Consider the following 13,290-nt stretch of genomic DNA (forward strand, 5'->3'; position numbering starts at 1 on the left):
TCTTTTGATAAATTTTGATTTTTGAAAATTATGCTTGTTTCTTATCATTTTTTTTATCACGGTCTTCATCTTTTCCAACTAATTAGACACTTGAATTCTTAGATAAATTTTGAAAACTATAAGTTTTGAAAAAATATTTTTAATTTTTAAAACTTGGTTGGATTTTAAAAACACTCCTATAAAAGTATATTATAAAATCAATAAATATATAATTGAGAGTAATGTTATTATAAGCTTAAATTAGAAAAAAATGATTAAGGCCCTGTTTGGTAACATTTTCAATTTTTGTTATTGATTTTTGAAAATTAAGTCTATTTTCTCTTATTTTCTTACAATGATTTACATCTTTCTTAAGTATAATAGTTAAATTCTTAGCAAAACTCCAAAAGCAAAGACAAGTTTTGGAAAACTACTTTTTTCAGTTTTCAAAATTTTACTTGGTTTTTAAAAATATTAGTAAAAAGTTGATAACAAAACATGAAATTTAAAGGTGAAACGAGTGTTTATAGACTTAATTTTTAAAACTTAAAAACCAAATAGTTATCAAATAGAGGCTAAATTTTCAAAAATCAAATGATTATATTTTCAAACAATATCTTAGCTTTTCTAAAATATTATAATGATTTTTTTTAAAGAGCAATTTTTATAAGTTATTCCAAACACATCAATGTCATTTAATTTTGTATGGTTGAGACGATTCCGAACAAGATTAGACAACTCTAATTGACTCGATCTCATGAAGATTGGATTGGAATTGAAAGAATTGCTTTACATTTTTTCTTTTATTCCTTTTTTTTTTATTCCTTTCAAATCTTTTTCAAAGAAAACATAATAATAGAGGACAATAATTGCGATAAAGACAGGACTTTTCCAAAATAAATGGTCCACATGTCTTTCGCACGCAGAAATTCTTTTTGTATTATGGAAATAGTACAAGATTCTCCATATTCACATTATAACTTTTTTCTTCAATAATGATTCCACTTTATTTTGAAGAAAAAAAAGATGCTAACGTAATAAATGAGAATAATACTCATACTAGGGTAGTATTTAGAAAATTCTACTTTTTCGTCAAAATGAGCATAGTTCAACTAGTACAGTGTTTGTACCATAAAAAAAATCTACCTTTTCGTATGATAGAGGTATACAATTTTAATTAACTAATTGATTAATATTTTGATGATATCAAACTTGCTCTTATTCACTAATAATTTTAGTTTTTCAAAGCCTCTGTTGCATAGAGCTCGAAATAACAAATCTAATACATTTCAAATCACGTGAATCGGAGCTCAAATGAAAAAGTTATGGCCAAAACAAACTTAATGGAAAAATATCCAAGTAGTGACACAACCTATTCATAAAAGTAGACCAATTAAAAGGTGTCAACCACTTGGAACATGAAAGAAATAACACATAGTAGGTTTTTTATTTTTTTTTATTTGTTTTAAAAGAAAAATGAATTTAATATTATTTTATGTTTGTGTTTAATGACTAATTTTTTTTACACATGATGGACTTTTTTTTTAATGAATTTTTAAAAAGGAAATAAATTTAATGTTACTTTTTTTTGTTTGTGTCTAATGGCTAGTTTAATAAATAAAAAAAAAAAATCTCCACCATTGATTTTTCTTTTTCAATATCTAATGGTTCAAATTAAACGTGCTTTCCAACAACTTTCTTCTCTTTTTAAACTCATCTTCTCCACATTTGTACAACAACTACACATTTTTACAATCTTCAAAGCCACCATTGTTATTCTCTCAAAGCTCTTAATTTTTTTTTCTTTTCAACTTATTCTTGAGATTTATTGTATTGTGAAGATTAATTTGTTGAGTGCTACAATTTGTAAATCCACTCTCTTAGAGAGTTTTTCTCATCTTGTTCTTCATTTCTAAATCTATTGTAAAGGGTTACTCTTGAACCCATAACAACATTTTTGTAACGGTTTGATCTTCAACCATGAAAAGGATCAGGTTTGTTCTTACGCCGGAGAAAAGAACATTGTAGTAGTTCGACTCTAAGCCGTGAAAAGAGTCAAGTTTATAGTGACATACCCAAGAGGAGCTTGGAAAGTGGATGTAAGTCGAATTTGACCAAACCACTATAAAAATCTCCGATGTTAATTTCTTTATCCCTAAACTTTTTAAATTTTGCAATTATAGTGTTATTATAGTTTATTACATGAAATTAATTGTTATATTTGTTCTTGAAATTTATTGTTCATATTTGTTTACTTTGATTGGTAGTTCTTTAATTTGTGTATCTTTTACCATTTTTATTATTAAAATTAAATAGAGTGCTTAAAAGTCACTACAAGAATTTTGGGCTTTAATGTCGGTTGAAAAAAGTGAAACCGGATATACAATGTCGGTTAAAAAAATGAATCTTTAATGTCGGTTTTAAACTGACATTGAAGGTCTAATTTTTTTTCTTACTTTATTGAAAAATCCCTTTTCTCATTTTCAGCTCGCGCCTACACGCCTAAACCCTTTCATTTCTCTCTTACCCAAACCTTATCCATTTGTGGTCGTGCGAATCAGGTTGTCCGTCGTCCAAGCTTGGCTGTGCAAATTAGTTTGTCCGTCCTCCGTTCATGGTTGTTCGTCCGTCTCTGTCACGCTTAGATCTCTCTTTGGCCGTCAGTCTCAGTCGCCGTTCGCCCGTCAGTCTTCGTCAATTTTCATGGGTCTCTATCAGTCTTTAACAACGCATATCTGTAGTCGTGGGACTCTGTCGTCCGTAGATTTGTAGTCGTCCATCCGTCCAGCTTTTCCATCCAAAATTTAGAGCTCCAGGTTGGTTAATTTGGTGGGTTTTAAACTTATAAGGGCGTCATGAAGCTATTAGCTGCAATATAAATACTTCTTTTTGAATTATAATTTGATTTGATTTAATTGATGGGTTTTGTAGACGACATCACACATCTTGCGGATTGGAAGGTGAAAAGGTTCAAGAAGAACATTTTGAAGAGGGGTTATGCCTGAGACTGCTACAAAGAAAGGAAAGGACTCCCTGTTGGCCCTATTCTTCTTGGGTTCTTCATTTTGTCGTCATTAGATCATGTGAGTTTTAGATTTTGGATGTTAATTTCCTCCTTTCCTCTTTCATATGCTTATACTTATGTTTTGGCATACTTTGAATTTTTATTATGTGACTCGAGCTTCTATGTGGTCGTTTATAACAAAATTTTTATATTTTGTACTTTTATTACGCAATTTTTCCTTGTTGTTTAGATTGATGGAAATGTAGTTTTGAATTTCTTTTTATATTGCTATATTGATGGAAACATAGTTTTCAATTTCTTTTGATTGTTGTTTTGATTAGATACTTGTAAGGTTTTAGTCTTTGTAGTTGATGATTGGTCATGTTTGGTTGACAAAATGGACTTTTTCTTTGGTCAGAAGTGGGAGAGATAATTGAGGAACTCTAGAAATTGAGTTAGTGATTCAATTTTATTATATGATTCAACAATATTGTTTCGTTCTTTGATTGCCTTCAACTGTGACATTTCTTGAATTGTCTTTGTGATTTCAATGCGATAAAACTTTCTTGAAATCTATACAATCAAAACAAAGTTACCAAAGCTCATAAGGGTTACATAATAAAGCTCATAATGATTAAAACTAATATTGTCTTTGTGATAATATTTTTTTTGCTCGGAGTGAAAAGTTGTTTGTGATTTCTATTGATCTCATATTAATTCTAATATTTAAACTTTATTTTGATTGTATAGATTTCAAGAAAGTTGACTTTTGTTCGAGGAAATGAAATCTGGATTGAGAATTGTAGTGTTGCTTATTGAGGATAGTAGTTTTTCCTTCTATTATAAAATACAATTTTGTTGTTTGAGGAGATAAATTTGTTTAGTTTCTTGTATTTGTAAGTTTGTAAGTTTTGTTGTTTATGGTTATGCCTTCTAGGTAACATCCAAGACGAACTTGCTCAATGTGCACTATTCTTTGTGAAAAGAGTTAACTTTTTCAGTATACTAAAAATATTTCCATAATTTTCACAACTCATCAAGAGAAGAAACACAGAAACAAAGATTCAATACTCATCATACTTCATAACAACATTAAGAAGTTTGACAAGTTTTTCCAGGCTAGATAGGAAGATTGCATTGTACATGTTTTAAGAAGGTTGACAACTGGAGCAGGTGCATCCAACACAAAAAGGACTTCATAACAACATTAATAACAAGTATTTATAAGATGTTTATCTTAAAAGTCTATTTGTTCTAAAGTTTTGGATTAGATTTAGTATTGGAATGCTATAACTATTCTGCAGTTGTGGTAGTCATAGCTTAGTTGTTTATGACTTCCAATGAGTGGTTTATGGTAGTGGAACTTCTTAGGTATCCTTTGATAGTTTATATTTATGCATTATTTGTCTAAATGAATCCGGTTGCACTATGGTAGTTTTTGGGTTATTCATGCATTGTGGGTTAGGTTAATTCTTTATTATCATTGTCGAATCTTTTGTTATCTCTTGTTTAACCATTTATTGTAGCACGTGTAGTTGATGACTTTAAATTCAGATCAAATTTGTCCACTGTCATACAATGGGGTTGTCTTTGTTGTTCTTGTTCAACAATTTCCATCTAAATTTATTGGGCTTGCATTGCGCTCTTGTGTTCTAATCTTGAAGTTCTGGAGATCACTAAGTCTCAATCATCAATAAATCGCATCGCAGGGTAATTTTGTATACATATGTCTTACCTTGTTTTGTACTAATTGGTTTTTATTTTTATTTTTTTTTACCAGAAGAATACTAATAGTTGAAGTTCATAACAGAAAATGTGTTCCAATGACTGATGTTTGGCCATTTCTTTTTTATTTATAATATGTAGTGGTGAACTTCGTCAATTTGTTTCCGATAAACGTTGTCTTAAGAGTCTGAAGATGGAAGGTTGTTCTAGTTTGGGGAGTTTTTCCCTCTGTTCATCAAGTCTTGGCACACTTTGGCTTTCTGATCTGCTCCCTCTCTAAGATGGTTATATCTCTTGTCCTTTTATCTATTACAATGACTACCTCTGATGCAAAAATAAGTTTGCTCATTCATTTACTATTTTTATATATAAGGTACAACCGTGAACTACTTTATTGATGACAAAATTAATAGAGCTGAGGTACTTTTCCCTGGTGTTGCTTACTTTTTTATTGCGGTATGTCTTAACTCTGCTGTTCACTCATCCAACACAGCTTATAATAGAGATGTCTACGGGGCAGGGTGTGATCGGGGATGCCCGGTATCCCCAGCCACGCTCCCCATTTCATTCCTCATCCCCGTGAAATTTTCCACGGGGATTGGGGTGGGGATCGGGTTCCCGCGGGAAATTTTTCCCCGTTATTTTTTTTTTTGTAAAAAGCCAATTAATTTAAATCACTAATGCGAGCAAATTTTAATTAAATAATTAACTTTATCACTAAATTATTTATTATGGTTAGTTTTATATGACAGTTTGAATTTAAAAATTAATTACTCAAATTTTTGTCTAAAAAAGCTAATTAATTTTTTAGTAGAAAGAAATAAATATAAATCAAATTATTCACATATATAATGTAAATTTAAACATTCAATTTAAACATATTCATTATGTTTCCCAATAAATAATCAAATTTGAAATTTAAATGTGGTATTTATATAATAATAATAATAACATAACATTAGATAACTATACTAAATAAATATGTAAAACCTAATCGGGCGGGGATGAGAAACGGGGCAGGGCGGGGACGGGGAATGCATTCCCCGTCCCCGTCCCCTTTTAGCTCATGGGGAATTTTTTCCCCCACTCCCTCCCCCATTCACCCTCTTCTAGGGTTTCCATACTGATCCTATATTCAAAAATAAAGTTTATTCAGAAATGAGATTGGTGTTTGCCTTATGTCTACTCATTCATTGGTTTATTCTGCCTCTTGCTTGGAAAAAATTTACAAAATGACCCAAATCTCAAAAACTTTTCTATGAATGACCTCTTTCTAAAAACTTGTCTATGACTAACTTTTTGCCCATGTGAAATACCAATTTTAACCCTAATTTAAAAAACTCTTCAGACCGTCTCTCCACTTTTTCGTTTACATCTCTCACTGTGCGATTTTTGGCTTTCAAGTTTCTCTCGTTTTCTCTCGTCACTCTCATTTTCATCTAAGCGTTTGGCTACCTTCTCACAGTTGTTTGTACACATTTAGGGTTCGCACCTACCTTTTGTTAAACAATCTCTCAACTTTTGTTAAATGATCATGTATTTGTTCTTAATTGATTGTTTAGATAATCCTAGGTGAGAGTTTAGTATTCTTTAAATGATCGGTTAGAGAAACTTAAACAGTCATTTAGATAAAGATGTACGATTGTTTAGTTTTGTTTATGTGATCGTTTAGTTGTTTGTTACGCAGTTTACTTGTTTGTTATGCGATCGTTTAGGTATTTGTAATGTGATTGTTTAGTTATTTTTTATGTGATCGTTTAGTTTTTTGTTATGCGATCGTTTAGTTTTCATTATGCAATCATTTAGTTTTTATTATGCGATCATTTAGTTATTTTAAGCAATCGTTTACTTATTGTGGTAATGTATACATTTGTTACAGGTTGCTAAAATGGTCGTCCCTACTGAGAAATATTTCTCTACTATAGTTTCTTGCTAAGTCCACAAAATTGTGTCGGTTATTAAGAATAAGTTGACAAAAGAGTAGATGAGAATGTTTAGGACAACGACCTTTGGTCCACTGTTAGACTTTAATGGGCAACTTTTTCACCATTTTCTTTTGAGGGAGGTAATGGATGCGAACCCAGATGTTATATCATTCAACATATTGGGGAAGAAGGTAACATTCTCCCAAGACGATTTTAATTTGATAACTGGGTTGTGGCTAACCAAGGAAATAGTAGAAAGAGAAACGAGTGGTAAGAAACTGCAACAACTCATTCTTGGATCGAATGACCCAAATGATAAGGATAGTTCTTGCAAGGCATGGAGAATTCGTTCGAGCATTTCATTTTTACAAATGATAAAGATGTCGTCAAGGTTACATTGGCATTATTTATCGAAACGGTGATGATTGGAAAAGATAAGAAACCCCAATTTGATTTGAAGACATTTGGGATTGTCGATGAACCTGAAGTCTTTAGATATTATGAATAGTCGTCCGTCTTTTCTAAACATACATTGAATAGCATGAAGATTATCATGCATTGGAAAAATGAGGCACATGAAACAATGAAAGCAGAAAATGCTCATCATGCCTCATATTACTATATAAAGGGATTTGCACTTGCATTCCAGGTATGTACTTTCGTTTCCACTTCACTTTAATCTACGTGTTATGTATGCGTAACAAAGCTCCCATATCATAGGTTTGGGTTTACGAAATTTTATCCATGTCAAGTAAGTTTATAGTTACCTAAGTCAGCAAGGCTGTAGTTCCTAGAATTCTTAAATGGACTTGTTCTCATGCTTCATCTTATAAATCGTTGAGTAAGAATGTGTTTCGGCCCAAAAAGGTAAGTAAGTGATCGCTTAGTAATTATTTGCATCTATCATAGTTTCATGTCTTTTGACTTACTCATTCGCTTAGGTTTTTAATGAGACTTGTACCAAGTGTAGAGGAGATAAGGTACAAGGAGGACCGACTGGAAGGACTCGATGTGATCTATGATGTTAAAGAAAAAAGAATTGAGGAGGTTGAGGGGCATGATCACTCTCTCGATACCCATAAGTCATTTGAGGGGCATGAAGGGTTTGACCAGCAAGTTGGGGAGCAAGAACACCCTCCGTCCGATGAACCCCATATTGGTGAGCAAGATCAGCAAGTAACTAAGCATCATGCCATAAAGCCCAAATCGCATAGGCCGTTTCAGACTAATCATGAGAAGGGTAAGAGGGGACAGGATGAATCGTCAAATACAAAATACGTCCTCAAAACATTATCATTCAAAATCCTACAAAGTTCTTAGGAAGGAAAGTAAATAAGTTAGAAAAAATTTGGCGAACTTGACTACCATGGTCCGTTAGATGGGTAATACCTGATGGAACTCGAGACATACGCAGCGGAATAAGGACCTAATTACACTCTAATTGCTTTTAATTTAAAGGAAAAGATGCATGCAATTGAAGGAAAAACAGTAATTAAAATTACTTTTGTAGCTCCCGAAAACCGCTTTTCCTCGCTGAATCTCGACCCGAACTATTTTGGACTACACTAGAGTTGACATATTATCCTCTGGACTCGAAACTGGATTGTAGGACCCGGTGGATGAAGAAAACCGAGAGAGAGAAAGAGATGGGAAAAAGAAGATGGAATTTTGGTTTTGGATTTTTGTTCGTTGCTATCGTGATTTGCTCTAGGAGTGTATTGTATAAAATAAATTGAAGAAATAAGTTTCAAATATAAGTAATGCATTTAAATAATTGTAACGCGTTGGGCATTAGATATATGCATAGAATGCACAATACTCCTTCTAATGACGTTCAAGTTTTCCTAAACCAGACCCAAGCATAAATCTAATTTAGGTTCCTAGTAAGTCCAGGGTCGAACTTAGGGATTCAATTAACCAAACGCAGACCTTGCATTGTATCTACTGTAGGGGTTTTCCTAAATGAATGTGAGAAATGTGTTATTTACACTAAATTGTTGTGCCTGTGCAAGAGATGCAAACGAGTTGAGTAGTTAGTGATGGATCATGTGAGAATGGAGTTTAATGTAAATGGACGCGTCGGTCTAAGACGAGTGTACACAACTAGGATGTGATGTGAATGAGATGGGATGGTTTGCTTATCTTTTGTTTATGCGTCAGAATTGATTCAACATTTCTCAATGCGAATAACATACAAAACCTATCTCTAGGATGCATGCATTTAACACAAAATTCAATAGACACCAGTAAGTCTATCTCTAGCTGTACTAGGCATCCTACTTGATGCAGCTTAGTTATTCTTTCGAACAATCTAAGTTAAAGATGCTTTTACCAATTTGTCAAGTTGGCTTGAGCTTTAGAATGAAGTTGTGCATAACGTATTAATGCATTCAACATAAATAAGAAATAAACAATGGCAAGTATGATGGATCAAACATATGAATTTTATAAAGAAACAGAGAGTCTTTACAAAAGCAAAACAAATGAAATGAAAGTGATAAATGAGAAGGAAACTGAGTCAAGCCAAAGAATACAATCTCTTTCTCAAGATTAGCTTCCTCCACTCCCTGACCGGCTGTGGTGGTGGTTCTCAACCCTTCTGATCGTCTAGCACCATAGCACAGCCTCTACAGAACTAGAATTATGACTACAATATACAGAGAGTAAGGATCTTTATAATTTTCGAACTTCTTAACTCTGGAGGGACTTCATCTATTTATAGCCGTTGGTCATGTCCACTTGGTGAATGGGCAGCATTAAAGTCCATGTCTTGGTCAGCATTAAAGTCTATGCCCTGATTAGCCGCCTGACTCTCGGAAGCTTTTCAGACGCCACCAGCTGCGTGGAAGCTTTTCAGACGCCGCCTGCTACAGGTGCCCATACTTGTAAGTGGTGATATGACACAATCAATCTAAAGCAATGAATCTTCTCAGCGTTGAACTCCCTCCGACGCATGGCCCATGCGCTAGAGCTTTTCCTTCGGCATTTGTCTAATGCACTAGCGTTAATCCTTGCATTGAAATCCTTCAATACAATGCGTTAGTGCCGCGATATTTAGTTATAGGTAATCAAACAACATTATACATCATATGCATAATAGGTAAAGAACACTAAAGTGGACCGATTTTGGCATTAAAAACAAACAAATAACTCATTTATTACACAAATTAGCAACCAGCTTCCCGGAACCGGCTTCAAACACTTTGAACCATCTGGAACCACTCAGAAACCACTCGAACCGGCCCAAAAACACCAAAAACCAAGTTGAACCGGTCATACCGGCTCAACCAGGTCAAACGAATCGATCCAGACCGTCTGGACTAGTTGGTCAACGTGCGGTAGTGTAATCAACGGAGGCGCGGGCGGGTCGGGCGAACGAAAATCGTAGGTCGCGAGCAAACGGGAGGCGGGATCGGGTCGGGTCGCGGAATGGGTCGGACACTCCATCGACAGCTGGCGTGTGCGAGCTTCACCGAACCGGGTCGGATCTTGGTTGGGCTCAGGTCTGGGAGCTCTCTTCCGGGTCTTTGATCAATCTTTCTTCAGTTTTGCTATTGTCCTCTCTCCCGGAATCAAGAAATTACAACCTAATTTCAACTCTAATGACTCCAACAAATTTACAAACCCTTTTTCACACATTAATGCTCATAAACATGTGAGCAATTACAAATTTCCACAAGAAATTTAAAGAAAAACAATGCCAAAATCATAATAAATCCACTTTAGTCCATATTTCATTCAACACTTGAATAGAAAGGAAAAAAACACCCACCAAATGCAATTGAGCGTAATTCTAGCATGCTCTGATACCACATGATGGACTCGAGACATACGCAGCTGAATAAGGACCTAATTACACTCTAATTACTTTTAATTTAAAGGAAAAGATGCATGCAATTGAAGGAAAAACAGTAATTAAAATTACCTTTATAGCTCTCGAAAACCGCTTTTCCTCGCTGAATCTTGACCCGAACTCTTCCGAACCACCACTAGATTTGACCTATGTAACTGTGGAAAATGTTGTACCTTCTAAGCATATATGGATGTAGACAATGATGAATGTGAATCATACAAGCTCATGTTACCATAAACTTGATGACTTGGAAAGATGGAGATGGAGTGTGGATGTTGTGTTATGCTTATTTACACTTTATGCGATACTACTTCTAGATGTATGTGTTATTAATGAAATGCTTGTAGTATGCTATGCGTTGTCACAAGTTTCCTTGTGCTGAAACCAAATATAATTCCAACGCAAGTTTCTCAGAGTAATCTGAGGTCGAACACAGGGATTGTTGTCGTTAGTGTGTTACATTTGTGATATATGTGACCGGTGTTTTTACAATTAATAAGGTGTGTGTTTGTACAGGAAATTAAATTGCGGTAAAATAAAATTGTGCAGATAAACTAAAGTTGTGTTAATAAAATAAATTGCGATAAAAATAAACCTAGGCTAACGTGATGCAAGATACAAGATACATGATGCTAAGTTCGAGATTGACTGTGAAGTTTATACAAAGGATAGTGGTATGCAATGGCAAGTCTTTATGGATGAATTAGAAAGGGGAAAGAATAATTAGTACAAACGTCGCAAGGTTGTTAATTGCATTAAAGATATAACTAAGGTTTCGTTTTCCCTTGGCGTACACCTCTCGGTGATCGGCCGCGTTCCCATATCTCTATGGTGAAACAGTGATGACGTGGCGAACGCAAGGTTGCTTCCATCTCTAGAAGTACTTCTCGCTTTAGTTAACGCATTCTTCCAACCCTCTCTCGATAGGCGGAATGGCATCTTCACTTCTGCTCTCACAGGTGAAGATGCCGTCTAGCATACTTTGACTAAACATAATTATTTCCTTAACCCAATTAATTACTTACTTAATTCATACTAATTATCCAAGGGATTAAGAAAACATCGTAGAGAAAGTGAATTATGGATGAACAGAAATAGACAGAAAGATGGGAATGAAAATGATCATAACAATTAATACTAAGATTAAACGTCTGATACATGGTGTGAATGATAGAGATTAAGAAGATGAATACAATTGATGATTAAGAGATAGAAACAAATATAGAAGAGTGTTAACATCTTGACACAGATCTGGACAGTGGTTTTGTTTGCCGGCTTGTGGAATGAATGAACAAAAGAGCTTCCCTCTCAGGCTTACTCGTTTGGTAGAGGTGACCTTTGTACAGAGCTTCAACGGCGGGGATCGGAAGGATTCTTTTCCCGGAGACTCACGTTTTGGCCTTGTCTCTTAATTCTTCTCGGATCTACTCTATTTAGTTGCTCAACCAGTCTCTCCCTCAGATCAGTATATACATTTTTCTCTGTATTCAAGAATCCTTTTTCAGTGGAATGGCCGGAGCTATTTATAGGCTAAGCTTTGACTCTTTGCATTGTGATCCCCACTTTATTGTTAAGGTAGTTCCTGAAATGGTGGAGTGAATATTCGTTCTGTTACGCAATCAATCCCATCAGAAATGCACAACGGTCAGCTGTACACGTGTCAGAATTCTCCGCATTTGCGTTGCTCTTCACATCTTCGATCGTTTGCCCGCATGCGTTGTTGTTTTTTTTATTATTGCATGCGGTTGAAGTTGCGTTGATCGCAAAGCTCTTGATCGATTATCGCATGCACCATCATTGCGTTGATCGTCTATTCACTCTTGAATGATGGGCGCAATGCGGTGTAGATGCGTTGTTCTTTTTATCTTGAGCCTTGAACGCATGCGGTGACTTGATTTCCTGCAAAACAGACTTGAAATATTCTTTTCTATCATCGCAATGGTGTCAGGGGTGTATTGACGATAATTTATAATTCTCGCATTTCTTAGCTAATTTCTATACAATTGACACAACTTTCCTTTCTTTTGGTCACAATATCTAAATAAAATAGTATAAATAACTTGTATTTCTAAGAGTTATCAACCTACTATCCTCTGGACTCAGAACCGGGTTGTGGGACCCGGTGGATGAAGAAAACTGAGAGAAAGAAAGAGATGGGAAAAAGAAGATGGAATTTTGGTTTTGGGTTTTCCTTTTTTTCAGGCCAATTTTGAAAAACTAAATTTGACAAAAGTCTTTAAACCAAATTGAAAAGCCCAATTTATAGAAAAAAATCATGCAATAATTGCATGAACCAAATCCATAAAAATCCAACATCTATAATCCACTATCTTAGTGGGCTTAATGTCTCCACTATAAGTCAACACCTAGCCACTATTTTGTTAGTGGAATTATCCAACAAAAGTTTGGATTTTCGCACTAACTTTAGTCAAAGGGCAAAATAGTCATTTGGTCAAAGTCAAACTTTGACAAAAGTCAACATTTTGAAATTTTTATGATTTTTTCCGTATTGATTAATTTTGACCTCTCCGAGCATGAATCCGCACATTCATTTTTTGAAATTCAAAATCACATTTGAATATAAAGGTCGGTCAAAGTTTCACTTTTCAAAGTCAAAAGTCAACTCTTTGACTTTTTACATCTTTGACCATTTCCATTATTTTCGAGCTTCCGAATATGAACGTATTCATATTCTTGATATATAAACCCATTTAAATATTAAAGTTGTATCTCTAAACTGAAAAATCACTGACACTATATCACATATACTTGTCGGTTTCTCTCTCTTCACCTAATTTGAACAT

At 34.3% G+C, this 13,290-nt stretch overlaps 1 long non-coding RNA gene across 11 annotated transcripts in view; it reads left to right on the forward strand.

Moving 5' to 3' along the window:
- The first annotated feature begins 1,734 nt into the window (after positions 1-1,734).
- Positions 1,735-13,290, forward strand: part of LOC120087803 — a 29,447-nt gene continuing 17,891 nt past the window's right edge. For 3 of the 11 annotated variants that reach the window (XR_005484687.1, XR_005484690.1, XR_005484689.1), the window contains exons 1-5: positions 1,735-2,078; positions 2,467-2,795; positions 2,911-3,062; positions 4,850-5,164; positions 6,588-7,282. This is a non-coding gene — a long non-coding RNA (uncharacterized LOC120087803). Of the gene's footprint in view, positions 2,079-2,466; positions 2,796-2,910; positions 3,063-3,733; positions 4,694-4,849; positions 5,165-6,587; positions 8,775-13,290 lie in introns of those variants that run through there. The other 8 variants (XR_005484694.1, XR_005484693.1, XR_005484695.1 and 5 more) reach the window with 8 other exon arrangements.

This window comes from Benincasa hispida, chromosome 10, assembly GCF_009727055.1.
Source record: "Benincasa hispida cultivar B227 chromosome 10, ASM972705v1, whole genome shotgun sequence".
NCBI classification, from domain to species: Eukaryota; Viridiplantae; Streptophyta; class Magnoliopsida; order Cucurbitales; family Cucurbitaceae; genus Benincasa; species Benincasa hispida.